General features: G+C 48.4%; 1 protein-coding gene across 3 annotated transcripts in view; it reads right to left on the bottom strand.

The window, feature by feature from the left end:
* SLC24A4 (solute carrier family 24 member 4) overlaps positions 1–17595 on the bottom strand; it is a 640065-nt gene that overhangs the window by 529080 nt on the left and 93390 nt on the right. The gene's annotated exons all lie outside the window — the stretch shown is intronic.

Below are 17595 nucleotides of genomic sequence, written 5' to 3'. Positions count from 1 at the left end.
GGGAGGGCACTCTTAGCAGTGCCACACAGAGCAGGGGAAATGATCCATGGGAGGCGGGGCTCTAGGTAAGCCTTGGAGGGGCACCTGATGCCGAGCGGGAACAAGGGAGGAGGTGAGGACTGACAGCACCCTTGTCCCCTAACCTCTCAGGCCCACTCAGGTGCCAGGTGTGCTTCCACTGGCATAGGTGGCATCTCAGGTCACTGAGTACCATGTCATAGGCCCTTCTTTGGCCCAAGAATGCTTCTGTTATGGGCTCTTGGACCTTAATGTCACCTATAATGGCGGGGTAATTCCTTCTCACCGCCCCGCCCCCCACTGGAGATGACCAACAGGTAAGCATTTTATCTTGTGAATGTCATTTTTGCAGGTTCCCCATCAGACACCAAAACACCCCCACGTCCTCGGCACTTCAGCGAGACCGGAAGCTTCTGGAAGGCAGGGATCCACATTGCCCCGCACTGCATTCACAGTGCCTCGGCCAGGCCTGGCACACAGTAGGTTCTCAAGAGACCTTAACATTCAGTTGAATAAACAATGCTAAACTATTAACAAAAATGACAATCGACCATCTACATCATCTCATCCTGTTAGAACGTTTTCGTTACCCTTGCAAACCTCTTAAATGCCTAGAATGATACCTGGTTCAGAGTGGGCACTTGATAAACGCTTAGAAACTTCCAGGACAAAAATCCCTTCTCTGTAAATATAATTTGGCTCTAAGCTCTGAAAGGATGGTTTCTCCCTTAAAACAGAAAACTCTTCCGTTTAAGATGAGATTCTCCCAACAAGACCCAGAAAACATTAGCTCCCCAGACTCCCAGAACATGTTCCCACTTTAAAACAAGCAGCATTTAACGAAACATAGATTCTTTCCCTTTTTTTCCCCCTGTAATCAAACTTCTTTAACAGAATTGCTGCTGTCAGTTCAAGGGCATGGGTCTACTTCAAGGCTTGTCGGCTCAGAGATGGAGAATTATAAAGGCAGTAACTCGACATTCCTGCGTCCAGGACCTTGTTTCCAGGAGAAATGTAACTGTCTGGGATATTTCAGGGCAGATCAAGCAGACATTTCTGCCATGAAAATTCGAGCCAGTTTTTGATTCTCCAAAGCAGGGATTTATCCAACACTGGGCACTCTTGGAAAATTAGAATCAAGTAATGCGGCCTTTCTGCCATAAGGACATTATCGTCTGGGCTCCAGCAGAGAGGGGACGCGGGTTGTAAATGGCTTTGTCCTTGGTAGGAACAGGCTTCTAATGGTTCAGCAGAAGCGCCTTGCTCCGTGACCCCATGCGTACACTGGAGGGCTGTAGAGGGGAGTGAATGCCATCACGGTCTGAATTTTGCCAGTAGAGACAGAGTGACTGGCAGAGCTACCAGCTGCTAATCACCCTCTGTACCCACCCAAGTCTTCTGGACACACCCTGAGCCCATGAGGCAGGCACTGCAGCCACAAATATCCCTGTTTTCCAGATGAGACTCAGCGGGGGAGTGACTAGTTCAGGGACCATATAGGCCAGGACTCAAGAGGAGATCCTGAGTTCCTCGTCCAGGGTTAAGGGCTGCCTCTAACATGGATAGAAATCATGCTGCACTGACTTGAAATGGAAGATTTGAATTGGGTCCTGATTCAACTACCCATCAGCTTGTGGGACCCTGGCCGAGTCGTTTAACCTCTCTGTCCTTCTGTTTCTTCAGTGGCAATGTGCTGCCATGCAAGATGGTGAAATAGTCGTCGTTACTGCGTGTGCATGCCCTGCCGTGGACAGCAACGGCTGCAAGCAGGGAGATGGCCACCCTGCCCTCCCTAGTTGGCAGCTGGTAGCTGGGACCAGCCCACTCCCCAGTTTAAGAGTCAAATCCTCTAGAGATTGGCATACAGGGGATGGGGTGTAGAGACCATGGAGCACATGCAGCAGGAACTCTACCCCTCCCAACTTCGTCATCAACAGCAACAATTTTATTTTTAATTTTTATTATTTTTAATTAATTTTTATTAGGGTATAGTTGCTTTACAATGTTGTGTTAGTTTCTGCTGTACAGTAAAGTGAATCAGCCATACGTGTACATATATCCCCTCTTTTTGGATTTCCTTCCCATTTAGGTCACCACAGAGCATTGAGTAGAGTTCCCTGTGCTATACAGTAGGTTCTCATTAGCTATCTAGTAGTGTGTATATGTCAATTCCAATCTCCCAGTTCATCCCTTCCCCCTTTCCTCCCATCCCGGTATCCACATGTCCATTTTTTACGTCTGTGTCTCTATTTGAACAGCAGCAATTTTAAACTGCAGGCAGCCTATACAGTGGCTTAAGGCTTTGTTTTTAGAAGCAGGTAGCTTAGGTTTCAGGAAGTGCCTCTGTCCTTTACTTGTTACCTGCATGACCTTGGCGAGTTGTTTAACACCGCAGGACTGTTACCTCACCTATAAATGGGGACGCTACAGAACCCGCCCGCCAGGCTGCTGTAAGGATTAAGTGATACAGATAGTGTATGCACAGCACTTATCCCAGCTAGGCTGCCATCACTCTGAGGATTGTTGACTTACGGACTCCTCCCTCCACACCAGGTCTGTGCCCGCTGTTCCAGAGGATGAGCCTTGCTTTGTGAAAGCAAAAGAGAAGATGAGATCAGCGTAGTGGGGGAAAGAGCAAGCGTGATTATACCGGCCATGTTAGGATGTGAATGCCAGTGCAGTTTAATCCCAGCTTCCTGAGAAAACCTTCTTCTCCTCTCTTGGGCTTGCTGGGATTGGGGGCCCGCGGCCACATTCAACGGTGGGATGCTTGCGGGTCTGAGAGGGGCCGAGTCTGCCCTATCTGCTCAAATCCCCACCAGGGAGAAGAGAGGAATCAACAGGGCGCACACAAGCGGCTTTCGAGGTCACGCGTAAGCCTTTAAGCCGCAGAAATCTGGTGGGTGTAGGGAAGAGATGTGTCTGCAGGTGGAGCTGAGCTCAGGAAACCAGAGATGATTCCAGCAACGTCCACACCCGGGGGCGGGCAGGGGAGGAGAAGGAGGGGAGATAAAGCCGCCAGCGACCCAGCAGCCACTCCCCAGCCCTCTTTTAGCATTCTTTCCTGTGGACCTCGGAGCCCAGAGCTGGTTTCTCCGTCACTCTTGGTCCTGGAACGTCCCCCCACCACTGTGTGCAGGGCAGGGGGGAACTGGGGTGGGAGGTCTTTCCTGCCAGTTGCCTTCCTGAACATTGAGGGGGGAAATGTAAGGTCCCAGGGGACATCTGCCATCCCTTCCCCACCACTAGCTACTAAGTTCTCTAACACCTTATAAGCTAGACCCCTAGCGCACACTTGACCTTTCCTGTTGACACACACAGTTACATGGGTGACGCCATTATATTTCAGAAACCCCGAATTTATGTTGCCCTTTCAAGGCTCTATACTTTGGCCAACAATGCTGCTAGTTCCAAAATGTATGAATTTGTTCAACAAGTATTTACTAAGCCCCACGCGGCAGGTGATGGGCTCTCTGGGAGCAGGTGGATGAGAACCTGTTGCATCTGTGAGCATCCTTAGGTCTGGCAGCTCTACACCTGGGAGAGTGATGGGAACTTCTGGAGAAAGCCAAAGTCATTCAGAAAGCAGGAGGTTATCAGGATGGCAGACACCGTGATCCTGAACGAGTTCAAGTCAATACATGCTTCTTGAGCATCTACTATGTGCCAGGTGCTAGGCTAGGGGCTTAGCCTTGAGGATGTGCCCTTAACGGGCTGCTGAGGGTCCAATAAGGCAACAAATGATTGAGAGACGGGAAGAAGCCTGCTGTGATGGTGGGGCATGAAGGAAGCCAGGGGTTACTGACCTGCGGGAGGTGGGACGGGCAGCAAGCCCATGGAGAGAGTGGCACCCTCGTCAAGTTTTGGAGGCTGCGTTACTGACTTTTCAAAGTCCTTTAATCTGCCAGGTCAGTCCTGAGAAGATCATTATTCCCATTTTGTTGATGAGGAAATGGAGGCTCTGCGAGGCTTAAGCATTCACCTGCACTCATACAACCACTGTTTGGCACAGGTGAGAGAAGAACCCAGGCTGGGAGCCCAACCAACACCAGGCTCTTTCCATCCAAGCATTTTACCCACAAGAGGGGCACATCTCGGGACTAAGGTCTCCTTTATCCAAGGAGCAGGTTCTGTATTCCTGGAAGCTCCAAGGGCCGTGTCAAGAACTCATGCTCTCAAAAGGAGGAATACACACTGCATGTCTTAGATCAATTCCACTTATAGCCCAGGACCCACTCATACAGAGGCCTAGCCCACTGTTCTGTGGATCCTGGGGAAACCTGTCACTCATTTTCCTTGACCTCCTTGAAACATTTAATAAAACTGACCACTTCTTTTATGTATGAATGAACATATGTATGAATGAATGTATGTGTTATCTATCTACCCATCCATCCATCCATCCATCCACCCATCCATCTTACATACAGTAAGATTTGTTCGTTGTGATGTGCATTTCTATGGGTTCTCAAGCCTCTGAGACAGAAGAGTTCCCCCACCCCCAAATTCCCTTCTGCAGCCTTTTTGTAGTTGAACTCTCCCCCGAATCCCAACCCCTGATGTGTTGCCTTTTTCAGAATGTCGGATCAATGGAATCACGGGATATATAGCCTTTTTGGTCTGGCTCCTTTCATTTAGCGAAATACATTCAGGTTCACCCACATTGCTGTGTGACTCCACCTTCTTGCAATGTTCTCTCTTAGTTTCTCTGACCCCACGCTGTCCTCACTTGCCTAGTCTCCTTCAGAGGGCCCCCTCCTCTGTGGGACCCCGAACCTTGGGGTTCCAGGGGATCTGCCCTGAGCCCTCTTCTCTCCAGGTGACCTGGCTTTGACCTTCTAATCTCTGCAGACTTCTCCCAGATCTCAGTCTTTCCTGAGCTCAAGACCTAACATACCCAGCTGGCAATGGCACATTACTCTCTGGCTATCTTATAAATACCTTAAACCCGTCCCCAGCGAACGGCCCACCCTCCATGTTGGTCTGGTGCCATCCTTGATGACCTCCTCCTCCCTCATACCCTGTGATAAGTGGACAGGCCAGTGGGCACTCAGCATCCATTTCGACTTCCTTCCATGAGCCTTCCTGTCGAGAACACTAGGTATGGGTGTGCAGGCTGTGCACTGCACGTTCACACATACTAGCCCTGTTTCCTATTCTGTGGAACCTGACCTACCATGCAGCTAGGGTTCTGAATGAGAAGGAGGTTCGGCCAACCTAGCAGATTCAGAGGACAGAAAAGAGGGAGAGGTGTTATTCCTCTGGCAACCAAGGCTTCGGAGATCTAAGTGTGGACAGGCTCTCCTGACAATAGCATCTACTTCCTTATTTGTACATAAGATGTTTTTGAATTTGAATATTCCATTTCCAATTCCTGCCCCTTTGGCCCTTCCTGCAATTTTGTAAGGACCTAATTCCCTGAATTCAATTCCTTTCTGTTGAAAATATTGAGAATGGTTTCTATTTCCTGCACTGAAAGCTAACTGGTACACTCTGCCCTCTTTTAGCCAATCCTCCACAATCTTACTTCCAAAACAGCTCTCGAGTCCATCAGCTTCCTCATCTCCCCCACCTGCATCCACTCTGGCTGGACCACTGCACCCGCCTTCTGCCTGACCTCCCCACGACCATTCTCAATCTGCTCCTTTCTGTTTTCCACAGGCATTTATGGCTTAGAACTCCTCAATGGCTTTCAACTACTCTTCGGAGAAACGCCCAGAACCCTATCAAGGTCTTCGAGACCCTGCGTGGTCCAGCCCTGGCAACTTCTCCAGTCTGCTCTGGTCTGGCTGCACTGGTCACGTCTGTGGGCTGCCAGGTCCTGGCACAAGACAGGTGTTCAGGAAATGCCCGTTGAGTGATGAGTACCTGGCCTTCCACCTCCCTTCTGACACAAACCCAGGAGCTGCTAGGATGAGCTCTGCCCGGAAGGATGCCCAGGAGATGGTGTGGCTAGCCCTCCTTTCTCAGCTCCTGGCTTTTCAAACTGCTGCTTGGACGCTGAACCGTGACCCTTCCCAGACGGAGAGTGTTTGACAGACAAGTCCTTCCATTAGATGCTGATCTTTCTTAAACCTTTTAATTAGTTGATTCTCTTTAGGGAATAGAAACTGTGAATTGAATTTTTCAAAAAGGAAAAAAAAAATGCCTCAAAACATGCCATTCTCCCTTTGCTTTCTACCCCGGTTAAAAATAACCCCATATTCTGAGCCCTGACGTTTATTCTGAAACTATGAAAGCTAGATGGGAAGGCTGGGGAGTAATTTAAATAGCTTCAAATTTCTATCATTTCGACTTCTGTGTTTTAGAAACCACCCAGTGCCAGAAACCAAAGCAAAAAAATAAAAAAATCATGATTTTCCCCCAATTCTATGGTTTGAAATAAAGTTGCTAAGAATTGTGTACCTTTCATGGACAACAGCTGAAATGTCTAGGCTTTACAGCATCACTCTCATGTCCCAAACAGGAGTAAAAATAATTAGATTAAATCACTGGCTTAACCAGCATGAACATGAGTTTAAAATCTTCTCTCTCATTTCAGTACATTCCAAAAGAGATTAAGCGCCACGAAAATAAAAATATGATTGGAAGATCCAGCAGGAGGATTGTTCTCTCCAGGAGAAACCACTGTGGAATTTTATGGCTGGAAGAGGCTCCAGATGCCAAGTGGCCCAGCTGTTCTCCACCCAGGAGGGGCCATGGGCTTATCAAAATCACCAGGGAAATAATTTCTAAGCCATCCTCGCCATCTCCACCTCTGTCCCTGCCCTGATGCTAAGCATCTTTCTCCCGCCCACGGAGAACAGCTTAATGTCCCATTTTCAAGGGGAGAGAGAACACTGGAGTCCAGACAGGTCAAGTGCTTTCCTCAGCATCACAGCTGGTTAGCAGCAGCAGGACAAGAGCCTGAACATGCAAACGGACACTGGCCAGGCCATACAGGACAACTCTGACCCATGTCCTCTGCAGCAGCTGGTCCAGGAAGCCCAACCACAATTGGCCCACAGCCGTAGTAATGGTCCAGATAGATGGTCAGGACGTGGTCAGTGAGGGCCAGCCTCCCTACTGTTTTGTCCCAATTTCCAACTCAAGACCAGCCAGAGAAAGCTAAATATGACCCCTACAATGGGGTGGATGTTGTCCCCTGCCAAAATTCATGTCCACCAGGAACCTTGAATACAACCTTATTTGGAAAGAAGGTACATCAGACTGCTAGGGCTGCCATAACAGAATTCCACAGACTGGAGGACTTAAACAAGAGAAATTAATTTTCTCACAGCTCTGGAGGCTGGAAGTTCAAGATCAAGGTGTTGGCATGGCTGATTTCTGGCGAGAGCCCTCCTCCTGGCTTGCGGATGGCTGCCTTGTCACCGTGTCCTCACATGGCCTTTTCTTCGCGTGCGTGCACTTCTGTTCTGGTGTCTCTTTCACTTCTTCTTTTTTTTTTTTTTTTTTGCTGTCTATGGGAAACTCACTTTTTAAAAAAAATTTTTATTGCAGTATAGTTGATTTAAAATGTTGTGTTAGTTTCTGCTATACAGCAAAATGAATCGGTTATACATATACATATGTACACTCTTTTAGATTCTTTTCCCATGTAGGTCATTATACAGTACTGAGAAGAGTTCCCTGTTCTATACAGTAGGTCCTTTTTAGTTATCGATTTTATATATAGTAGTGTGTATATGTCAGTCCCAATCTCCCAATTTATCCCTCCCCCCTACTTTCCCCCCCGGTAACCATAAGTTTGTTTTCTACATCTGTGACTCTTTCTGTTTTGTAAGTAAGTTCATTTGTACCATTTTTTTAGATTCCACATATAAGTGATATCTTTCACTTCTTATGAGGACACAAGTTCTATTACATTAGGGCCCTACCCTTACGACCTCATTTAACCTTAGTTATCTCCCTAATGGCGCTATTTCCAAATATCATCATTTTGGGGGTTAAGCTTCAACGTATGGATTTTGAGAGAATGCAGTTCCCTTGTCTATAACATAAGGTCTTTGCAGAGGTAGCTGAGTTAAAATGAGGTCATACTGGATTAGGGTGGGCCATAAATCCAAGGACTGGTATCCTTCTAAGAAGAAGAAAGGACACAGAGAAACAGAGAAGGTGGCCATGTGACCACAAACACAAAGATAGGAGTGATGTGCCCATAAGCCAAGGGATGCCACGGATTGCCAGCAGCTACCGGAAGCAAGGACAGAGACAAGGAAAAGATTCTCCTCAGAATTTCCAGGAGAAACCAACTCTGCTGATACTTCGATCTCTGACTTCCGGCCTCCAGAACTGAGAGAATAAGTTTCTACTGTTTAAGTCACGCAGTCTGTGGTAATTTGTAACAGCAGCCCTAGGAAATGAATACACTCCCCAAACCAATGGCATAAAATAGCCTGCCTCTATTTAGCCACCTTCAGCTTCCCCAGGCCGGCAACCTCCTTCAGGGCAAAATGCAAGTCTTTTCTTTTTTTCCGCTATAAAGCTGCCTCACTCCCCTACCTGCCTTTGAGTCTCTGGCAAACACAGGTGATGGTGGCCGACTCCCCTGTAGCAAACTCTCAATAGGTATCGGGGACTTGTTCTCATTCGGCGGGGCCTTTGTTCACTGCCACGATAGGAAGAACCTTTAGTTGTGTCTGTATGTCTCTCTCCAGCGCTAGGTTGAGCATTCTGAGGGCTGTGAGGACAAACTGTTCACCCCGGTCTTGTCCCTGCCTCTACTGGATGGCCTCCAGCAAGAGCATTTTACAGGCAGGCATACAAAACATCTGGCGTGAACCAGTCACCAAGGTTCCTGTCCATTACACAGCAACCCAGCTCTGAGCCACTCGCCAGTGGGCACCACACAGCGCTACTAAGTTATCAAAAGGACAGTGGTTATTAAGATATAAACCATTTCTATTTGGAAAGATAGGCAAACCTTTTCTTAGCATAACCTCTTTTATGTATAAAACATAAACAGCAAATACATATACAGGGCTTACTATCACCAAGCCTTCTAAGTACTTTACACATAGTAGTTCATTTAATCCTCACAACAAGCCTGGGAAATATTATCATTAGTCCCATTTTACAGATGGGCAAACTAGGACACAGAAAGGTGATGTAATTTGTTCAAGGTCACACAGCACGTAAGTGGCAGAGCCAAGACTGATACCTGAGTAATTCAGCTCTACAAGGTACTTGACTGTCTAACAAGAACCATAACATGTTTCTTCTCTGACACAATATTTGGCACTTGTTCTCAGAATGTCACTCAAAATGGGGTGGGAGGACCATTTGTGTGAAGATATTTATTATTTCTAATGGTACAACACTGAAGCCACTAATTGTCCAGTAATAGGGAAATGGTTAAGTAGCTCTGATACATTCATCTAGTCCTTCCACAAACATTTACTGGCACCTACCAATGTCCCGACACTGTTCTACATACTGGGAATACATCAGTGAACATGACAGTGAAAGCCCCTGCCCTCATGGCACACTTTAGATAGAGTATTATCAAAAATGGTAAAGACACGGGATGTGGAAAAAATGTTCATCATAAATTTTAAAAAGAAACACGAAAAAATCACCTTTGGCTTTTTTGCAGCTACGAACAAATAAGCAAATGAAAAGAGCTAGAAAGAAATACACTAAAACCATTACAACGGCTGTGGCACATAGAAGAATCCTAAATCACTTTCCCTCCCATCGCCCCCTTGCCAAACGCTTTATAACATGATTATGTTGTTTTTTATAGTAAAATGTTGAAGTCCATTTATTATGATTTATCAGTAAAGAATGAAGCTTAAAAATATGGGGCATGAAAGAATCTAGCACAAGTAGCGTGATGCCACAGATACGATGCCCAAGCACAGTCAACACCACCCTCGGGGACAGAAGTCAGAACCTCTGGGGTTGGGGGAGGGGCTGATTAGACAAGGGCACAGGAAACTTTCTAGGGTGACAGAAATGTTCCAGATCTTGACTGGGGTGGTAGTTACATGGTTACATACATTTGTCAAACTCAAGCTGTGCACTTAAAAATCTGTATTTTTTTTATATTTGTTATATGTCAGTAAAGAGAGATCCACAGAACTTCCCACAATATAGGAAAAGGGGAGCATATCTATTACCGCTGATAAACCTTAGCACTCCCCACTGTTTTCCCTCATTGTCATACTTTTCGCAACATGGATGGACAAGTAACAAGCACCTGGATTCACGTGAAAATCGCACATGTCAGTCACCACCATGTTTCCTGTGGAGGAGACTTTGGGATGGGGCTGGATATGGTCCTTGCTGCTGCTGCTAGAAAGGTGAGCTCATCTCCCGAGCTCAGAAGCCCAGGAAGCAGCGTGGGCTCTGCCTGTTGTGACCCATTTTCAGGTGGGCTCATCACAACAGGCACTCTGCACCCCTGGAACAAGACCTGATGTCACCTGAGCCCATGTCACCATTGCCAAAGTCAACAACAGAACCCACTTGACTTGTCCTGTCGTTCTCAGCCGGCAAAGGTGGGTGTGAGAATCGATTTGGGCCAGGTGTTAATCTCAGTTGCCTGATCAACCTGCAGAAACAATTACTGTCTGGCTAGACCATACAGCCAGCAGTCTGTGCAAAGTCCCAGGGACAAAGGTCTACATGGTGAGCCCTCATAAGATTGGGCTGTATCTGCTGTGCGTTGCTGATGTTACCCCTGGCACTTCCGCCAGAACCTGGCATGTAGGAGGCACCCATATTAGTTTCTTTTCTTTTATTGGCTGCTCTTTGTTGCTGCGTGAGGGCTTTCTCTAGTTGCGGCGAGCGGGGGCCACTCTTCGTTGCAGTGCTCAGGCTCCTCATTGCGGTAGCTTCCCTTGGTGTGGAGCACAGGCTCTAGGAGCGCAGGCTTCAGTAATTGCAGCACGGGGGCTCAGTAGTTGCGGCGCAGGAGCTCTGGGGCATGCAGGCTCAGTAGTTGTGGCTCACGGGCTCTAGAGTACAGGCTCAGTAGTTGTGGTGCACGTGCTTAGTTGCTCCGCGGCATGTGGCATCTTCCCGGACCAGGGATCGAACCCGTGTCCCCTGCATTGGCAGGTGGATTCTTAACCAGTGTGCCACCAGGGAAGTCCCATATTAGTTTCTTAGGGCTGCTGTAACAAAGTACCACACACAAGGTGGCCTAAAACAACAGAAATTTAATCTTTTGTGGTTCTGAAGACTGGAAGTCCAAAATCAAGGTGTGGCAGGGTTGGTTCCTTTCAGAGACTAAGGGAGAATGTGTTCCAGGCCTCTCTCCTGGCTTCTGGTGACAGCTGGCAATCCTTGGAGTTCCTTGACTTACAGACACATCACTCCAATCTCTGCTTCATCACCATACAGCCTTCTCCTCTGGGCATCTGTGTCTTCACGTGGCTTTCTTGTAAGGAACTAGTCATTGGATTTAGCAACCTCGCCCCGCTTCTCCAGTATGACCTCATCTTGATTAATCACATCTGCAAAGGCCCTATTTCCAAACAAGGTCAAAGTCACAGATGCCAAGGGCTAGGACTTCAACATACCTTTGGGGGGACACAACTCAGCCCACAACTGCCCTCACATTTGTTGACTTAATTAACCCTTCATCTACGGAACACAGGCACAGAAAACTACTCTGGGTTAATGAACTCTTAAGAACAACACAGTGATTGCTGTTATTAAGTCTCTTATATGCTCTGATTTGCCCCAGAAACATCTTGATTCACGTCTGCTGTCCAGCATGATTAATAATGTCCCCTCTACTCTCCAAAGTGTCCCAGTTTGGATCATAAATTTCATGGCCACTCTACTCATTAGGAGTTCAGTGCCCCATAGTAAAAATCCATACCAATCAGTCGAGAGAGTTCAAGTTAACCCATGCCTACATGCCAGGAAAGACCTCCATCACTTCCAACATAGATACTTGGTACGTCCCCTTCCTAGACAGCCTCAAGCAAATGCCTGGGGAAAGATGCTGGAGCAGGTACATGGGCTCAGGAATGCCTCCCACCCAAGGACAAAGCTAAGGGAGGGTGGATGATTTGCCAAGAGCGAGCGGTCTAACCAGCAAGGCTGGTTAGGGATCCCCACTAACCAGCAAGGGGCCTTGAGGAGGCTGGAACAGCTCCCCCCTTTACCTCTGACCTGCTCTGGTCCTGAAATCATGACCAGGGCTGTCTAGTAGAGGTGACAGTTAATTTTATGTGGCAACCTGGCTAGGCGATAGTACCCAGTCGTTTAATCAAACACAAATCTAGGGGTTGCCACGGAGGTATTTTGCAGATGTGCCTTAACATCTACCGTTGGTTGACTTTAAGGAGATCACCCTTGATAATGTGGGTGGGCCTCGTGCAATCAGTTGAAGGCCGTAAGAGCAAAAACTGAAGTGTCCTGGAAAAGAAGGAGAAATTTTGTCTCAAGACTGCAGCATCAGCTCCTGAGTGGTTTTTTTTTCAGCCTGACAGCCTGCCCTTCAGACTTCGGACTTGCCAGGCCCTATAATCACATGAACTGATTCCTTGAAATCAACCTCTTTATGGATACACACACACACACACACACACACATGCACACACAATGTGTGTGTACCTCCTGTTGCTTCTGCTTCTCTGGAGAACCCTGACTGACACACTGGATCTTGGCAAACTGGGGTTGGGGTTAGGATATGAAGAACGAGGGGCCATTCCTGCCCCGACGGGGCCAAACCAGGAGACAAAGGGGCCAGGCTGGTGGAGGGACCTGACGGGCTGCTATCACCACTTACTTGATAACCCACAGCCGTGGGTCGGGGTCACCCCACCCAGCACTCCTAGGTCCTGCGCTGTCTCCCCACCCCCAGCCCAAGAGGTTCCCTGTTTGGCCACCCTTCTCCTTGGCATACAATCCTGCCTCTCTTCCCAGACTTAACCCCTGCTGGTGCCCTGAGCAGCCTCAAAGCAGGAAGCCTCAGGTCAGGACTGAGTAAAAACAGGGGCCGAGGTCACCAGTCATATGTGGGAAGGCCCACCGAGACCTTCCTGGAAAGGACACGACGGCTTCTCCTTTTGTACAGATCCCAGGCCGTCCCTCGGTGAGCCTTGTCGACGTTCACAGTTCTAATGAGACATCGAGCCACTGGAGCTCAACTAATAAGGTGAAGCAAGGTGACAGGCAGAAAGAGGACACTGGCAGGCCTGATGGATTTCCAGGGTGTTTCACATTGCAGGTGCTTAACCAAACAGTTGTTGAATGACAGATGGTTGTAATTCAGACACATAACCCCTTTCTCCTAAGATCTCACAAGAACAAAAACGTCTGTCTCATTCTTTCTAAGTTCTAGGCTTGCTCTCAACCTTAGCTTCTGTCCAAAACGTTTCTGATGAAGAGTCACTAGGGTCTGGATTTTCTTCTTGGCTTTCCTTTGTGAGCTTGTGGAAAATTACTTCACTCCTTAGTTTCCATGAAGCACTGTGAAGTTTGAGAAGGTTATTAGCTTGTTATAAACAGGAGATTCACTGAACCATAGAACAGACTATAAAATGAACCACGTGAGGTCACCGAACCTTCACTTCCAGCCTTTTCTCCCCTTAGATGTCTTCTCAGGCCCATGCCCCCTCTTCAAAAACATCAACAGAATTAAGATTCATGAGGCAGTCAAGAATCAGACAATGGGCACTGGATTGAGAGTCCAGAATGTTCAGTTCTGGCCTCAGTTCTGCCACTAAATGTCATTTTTTTTTTTTTTTTTTTTTCGGTACGCAGGCCTCTCACTGTTGTGGCCTCTCCCGTTGCGGAGCACAGACTCCGGATGCGCAGGCTCAGCGGCCATGGCTCACGGGCCCAGCCGCTCTGCAGCATGTGGGATCTTCCCGGACTGGGGCATGAACCCGCGTCCCCTGCATCGGCAGGCGGACTCTCAACCACTGCGCCACCAGGGAAGCCCTAAATGTCATTTTGACAGAGCGGTCTTCAGTTTCCACCTCAGTAAGAGGACAGTAAGAGGTCCTCAATGAGATGCCTGACCCCAGGGGTTCCTCAGCTCAATTCACTCATGTCCTGTCCCCTCGATGCAGGGAGCACAGCACATGGCAGGAGAGAAGTTGATCATTAAGGCAGGGAAATGAGCCTCTGCTTTCCCGCCAGCCTCTGTCTCCCTTTATCCGCCCAGTACTGCAAACTCTTCCCGAAGTGCACTACACAGACGATCCCTGACTTACGATGATTCAACTTATGATTTTTCGACTTTATGAAAGCGATACCCATTCAGTGGGAATGATACCTCCCTTCTATTCAAGCAGAGAATGAAGGTTCTCGAATATTTTTCTGGGTCTAGCGCTGTGCTAAAGTGTGCTCTGTGAACCCTCTGTTACCTGTCCGTGACAGGAGGAAAACAGAGCGAGAAGAATAAGCACTTCAACACTTGTAAGCAATTTGATGTTTTGACAACCAAGGATGTGATCATTTATTGAGTGATTCATTTTTCTAGCATTTTACAAACATGCTTTTCTAGTATTTCACAAGAGTGTTGGTGAAATAAAGAAACAAGTCTTTGACCACAGAACGTGGAGGAACACTCATCTGGGAAAGTGTTTCTCAACCAGGAATGATTATGTCGCCCCTGCCTGGGTGAGCTCTGGAGACACTTTTTGTTGCCACGCTGGGGGCAGGGGTGCTCCTGGCATCTAGTGTGCAGAGGCCAGGGATGCTGCTAAATTTCCTACAATGCACAGAACAGCCCCCATAACCAAGACTTACACAGCTCCAAAAGCCAACAGTATCCAGGTTGAAAAACGCTGGTCTAGGAAATAAAACACATTAAAATGGTGGCTGCTGTCTTTGTCCACTGAACACTGATGCCTGCCTCACTCTGCCTCCTTGTAACTAAGACCTGCCTACTCTCTGCCTCTCACGGTCTACCAGTCCACATGCTGCTAAGCACAGGTCTTCCTCCCTCACAAGACCCTCTCTACCCACACTGGCTGGCTAGGAACATGCCAGAGAACTCTGATTCTCCCCCCTCCCCCCTTAAAGTCTCATTAAGTCAACTCGAATCCTTGTTCATTCTGTCTTAATTTCATATTTTTCTTCTACCAGCTGCAGTTCTCCAACGCGTGTGTTCCTATACAGCCAGCAGGTCTGTCCCTGGAACAGAAGCTGCTTCCAGACCAGACCCTGACTTTCATTCCTTCTGACAAGCACTGAGTATGTACCATCTACCGGGAGGATGTGTGCTGGGGGCTGGGAGGGAGGAAAGATAAGCCTGGCAGTGTCTGCAATCTAGCGGGGAGGGGAAAACAGATGTGTAGTGGATGGCGACTGTAACAAGACAAATGCCACAGGGAGAAGCTTACACAGAATTTTTGTGCAATACAGAAAAGGGAACAATTAACTCCAACTCAGAAACGATGACTCAGGGAAAAGCACCAGATGAGAGAGCTGGGCTCCAAAGATTTCCTGGATTCTCCCAGGAAGGAGAGAGAGGCTCTCTAGGCAAAGGAATGAACTGCATGCTGAGGCAGGAAGGAGGGAGCCCTGGAGACCGGGAATCCTGTGCAGTCAGGACCCAGGAAGCAGGGGAGGCGACAATGAGAAGAGGACCTGAGTGCCAGGGTGGGAGTCTAGCTGTGTCCCCATGACACCAGCGAGCACTAGGCTTCTGAGCACAGGAATGACAGGATTAGAGTATTTTAACCCCAGCTGGAAACTTAATTCCGTAGAGGGCCAGAGAGTGAGTATTTCAGGCTGTGGGGGCCACATGGTCTCTGTGGCAGCTACTCATCTCTGCCTTAGTAGCATGGAAGCAGCCATATACGTCAACAAATAGGCATGGCTGTGTGCCAATAAAATTTTATTTACGTTCACAGCAATTTGAATCTCACATAATTTTCGGGCGTCACAAACGATCACTCTTTAACATGTTTTTCTGGCCATTCCAAAATGTGGAAACCATTTTTAGCTTGTGGGCCATCTACAAACAGGCGAGGAACTGATCTGGCTCCCGGGCTGTAGTTTGCTGATGCCTGTTTTAGAAAGGTGTTGCGGAGGTGGGGGTGGGGGACAGGGACCTTAGGCAGAAGCTGCCGCAGTAACTCAAGGATGGTGAGGAAGGGACAGGTGCGCAAATGCTGTGGCCACCTGAGCAGCAGGATGGAGGACCAAAGGAGGGGAGGAAGGACACACCTGTGGTTTCTGGCTAGAGTGATGCCATGAATATAGGTGGGTGATGATACGGAGATGGCACAGGCCAGGAAGGCTTGTGGGCTGTTGCCACCCACCCTGTGCCCAAGAGGACAGACATGCCTGGCCCAAATGCAGATCAGCCTGTCTCAGAGAGAGACGGATTATACCAGAGCTGGGTACTCAGAGTGCTGGGGCGGTTGACAGAGCTGACATCTGTTGTTTCTGCTTGCCCAGCATCCTGCAACCCTGGTTCTCCCTGGGGAACACCCTTTCCCTGTTCTTGTCCGTATGATGTGAGTGGGGCCAGTCCCTCCCTAGGGCTGGCTGTACAAGGTTGCTTCAGAGATAGGTAAATGATCCAATGAGCGTCAATCCTAGGAATTTGGGGCAAGCTTTCTTGCTGCTGAACCTAAAAGTGGTTAACAATGCAGGCCATGACCTTCCAGGGTCCCTATGTAGAGCAAGACTGGCCGGGAAGAAAGCCAGTATGGAAGAGAGCTGAGCCCATCCTGTTGCCACCCACTGACCCCTGGATCCAGCTATGCCTAAAGCTGGACCCAGACCTCCCAGATCAGAAGCCAATCATTTCCCATCACTTGCTCATGCCAGTCGAGGCTGGGTCTTTGTCACTTCCGACCAAAGTCCTAACTCATCCAGCTGCTATTAGATGGAAACCCAGGAAGGCAGAGGCCTTGATCTTGTGTGTCATAAAGTGCCCATCCGGGAGGATTCCTTGATAAATGGCCTAGTCCAAAGCATGCACCTGTCTTATTTATCTCCGGACAGTGCCCCTCATACACAGTAAGTACTCAATAATGCTGGTGCAAGAGTGAAGGTTCATAATCCCAGGGCACCAACGCACTGAGCTAGAGGAAGCCCTCTGGAGAGACACATCAGCAGGCTGTATGGATTTCTTGTCGTCCTCCACCGACTAAGGGTTCAGAGAACCCATGAGCTTCAGGGACCTGGTTCTGCTTTATACAAATAACTGAGACAGGCTCTGGCTGGGAGAGAGCAGGCTGGCGGGGCACCAGCTCTCACTGCATGTTGGGTAAGAGCCTAAATGAAAGAAAGGAATTGGCTGATCTCAGAGATGGTTCGGAAAGGGGCAGGCGTCCTGCTGGGCATGGAAGATGCTGGCTATTAGCAGCAGCTCACTGGCTGAAGAGTAAGTGGGTGGTGGAGCTCTGCTAAGTGCTCAACCTTGATTCCAAGGCTGGGGCTAGGGATGTGCGCGGGCAGCTTGAGACCCTGGGCCTGTGACCCAACAGAGGCTCTGGAATATTCAACTCAACTGTGAGTGTCTATGAAATGTGTTCACGGAGAAGCTGATGAATGGGGGTGTCGCAAGGCAGAAAGGCAAGAGCGCTGTTCAGGGAGTCTATATGCACTGGGGTCTGAGTCCCAGTCTTGATCATCACTGAATGTGTGACC

The sequence above is a fragment of the Orcinus orca genome, chromosome 2 (assembly GCF_937001465.1).
Source record: "Orcinus orca chromosome 2, mOrcOrc1.1, whole genome shotgun sequence".
NCBI classification, from domain to species: domain Eukaryota; kingdom Metazoa; phylum Chordata; class Mammalia; order Artiodactyla; family Delphinidae; genus Orcinus; species Orcinus orca.
The sequence above is the reverse complement of the archived record's forward strand: the minus strand, read 5'-3'. Positions and strand labels throughout refer to the sequence as shown.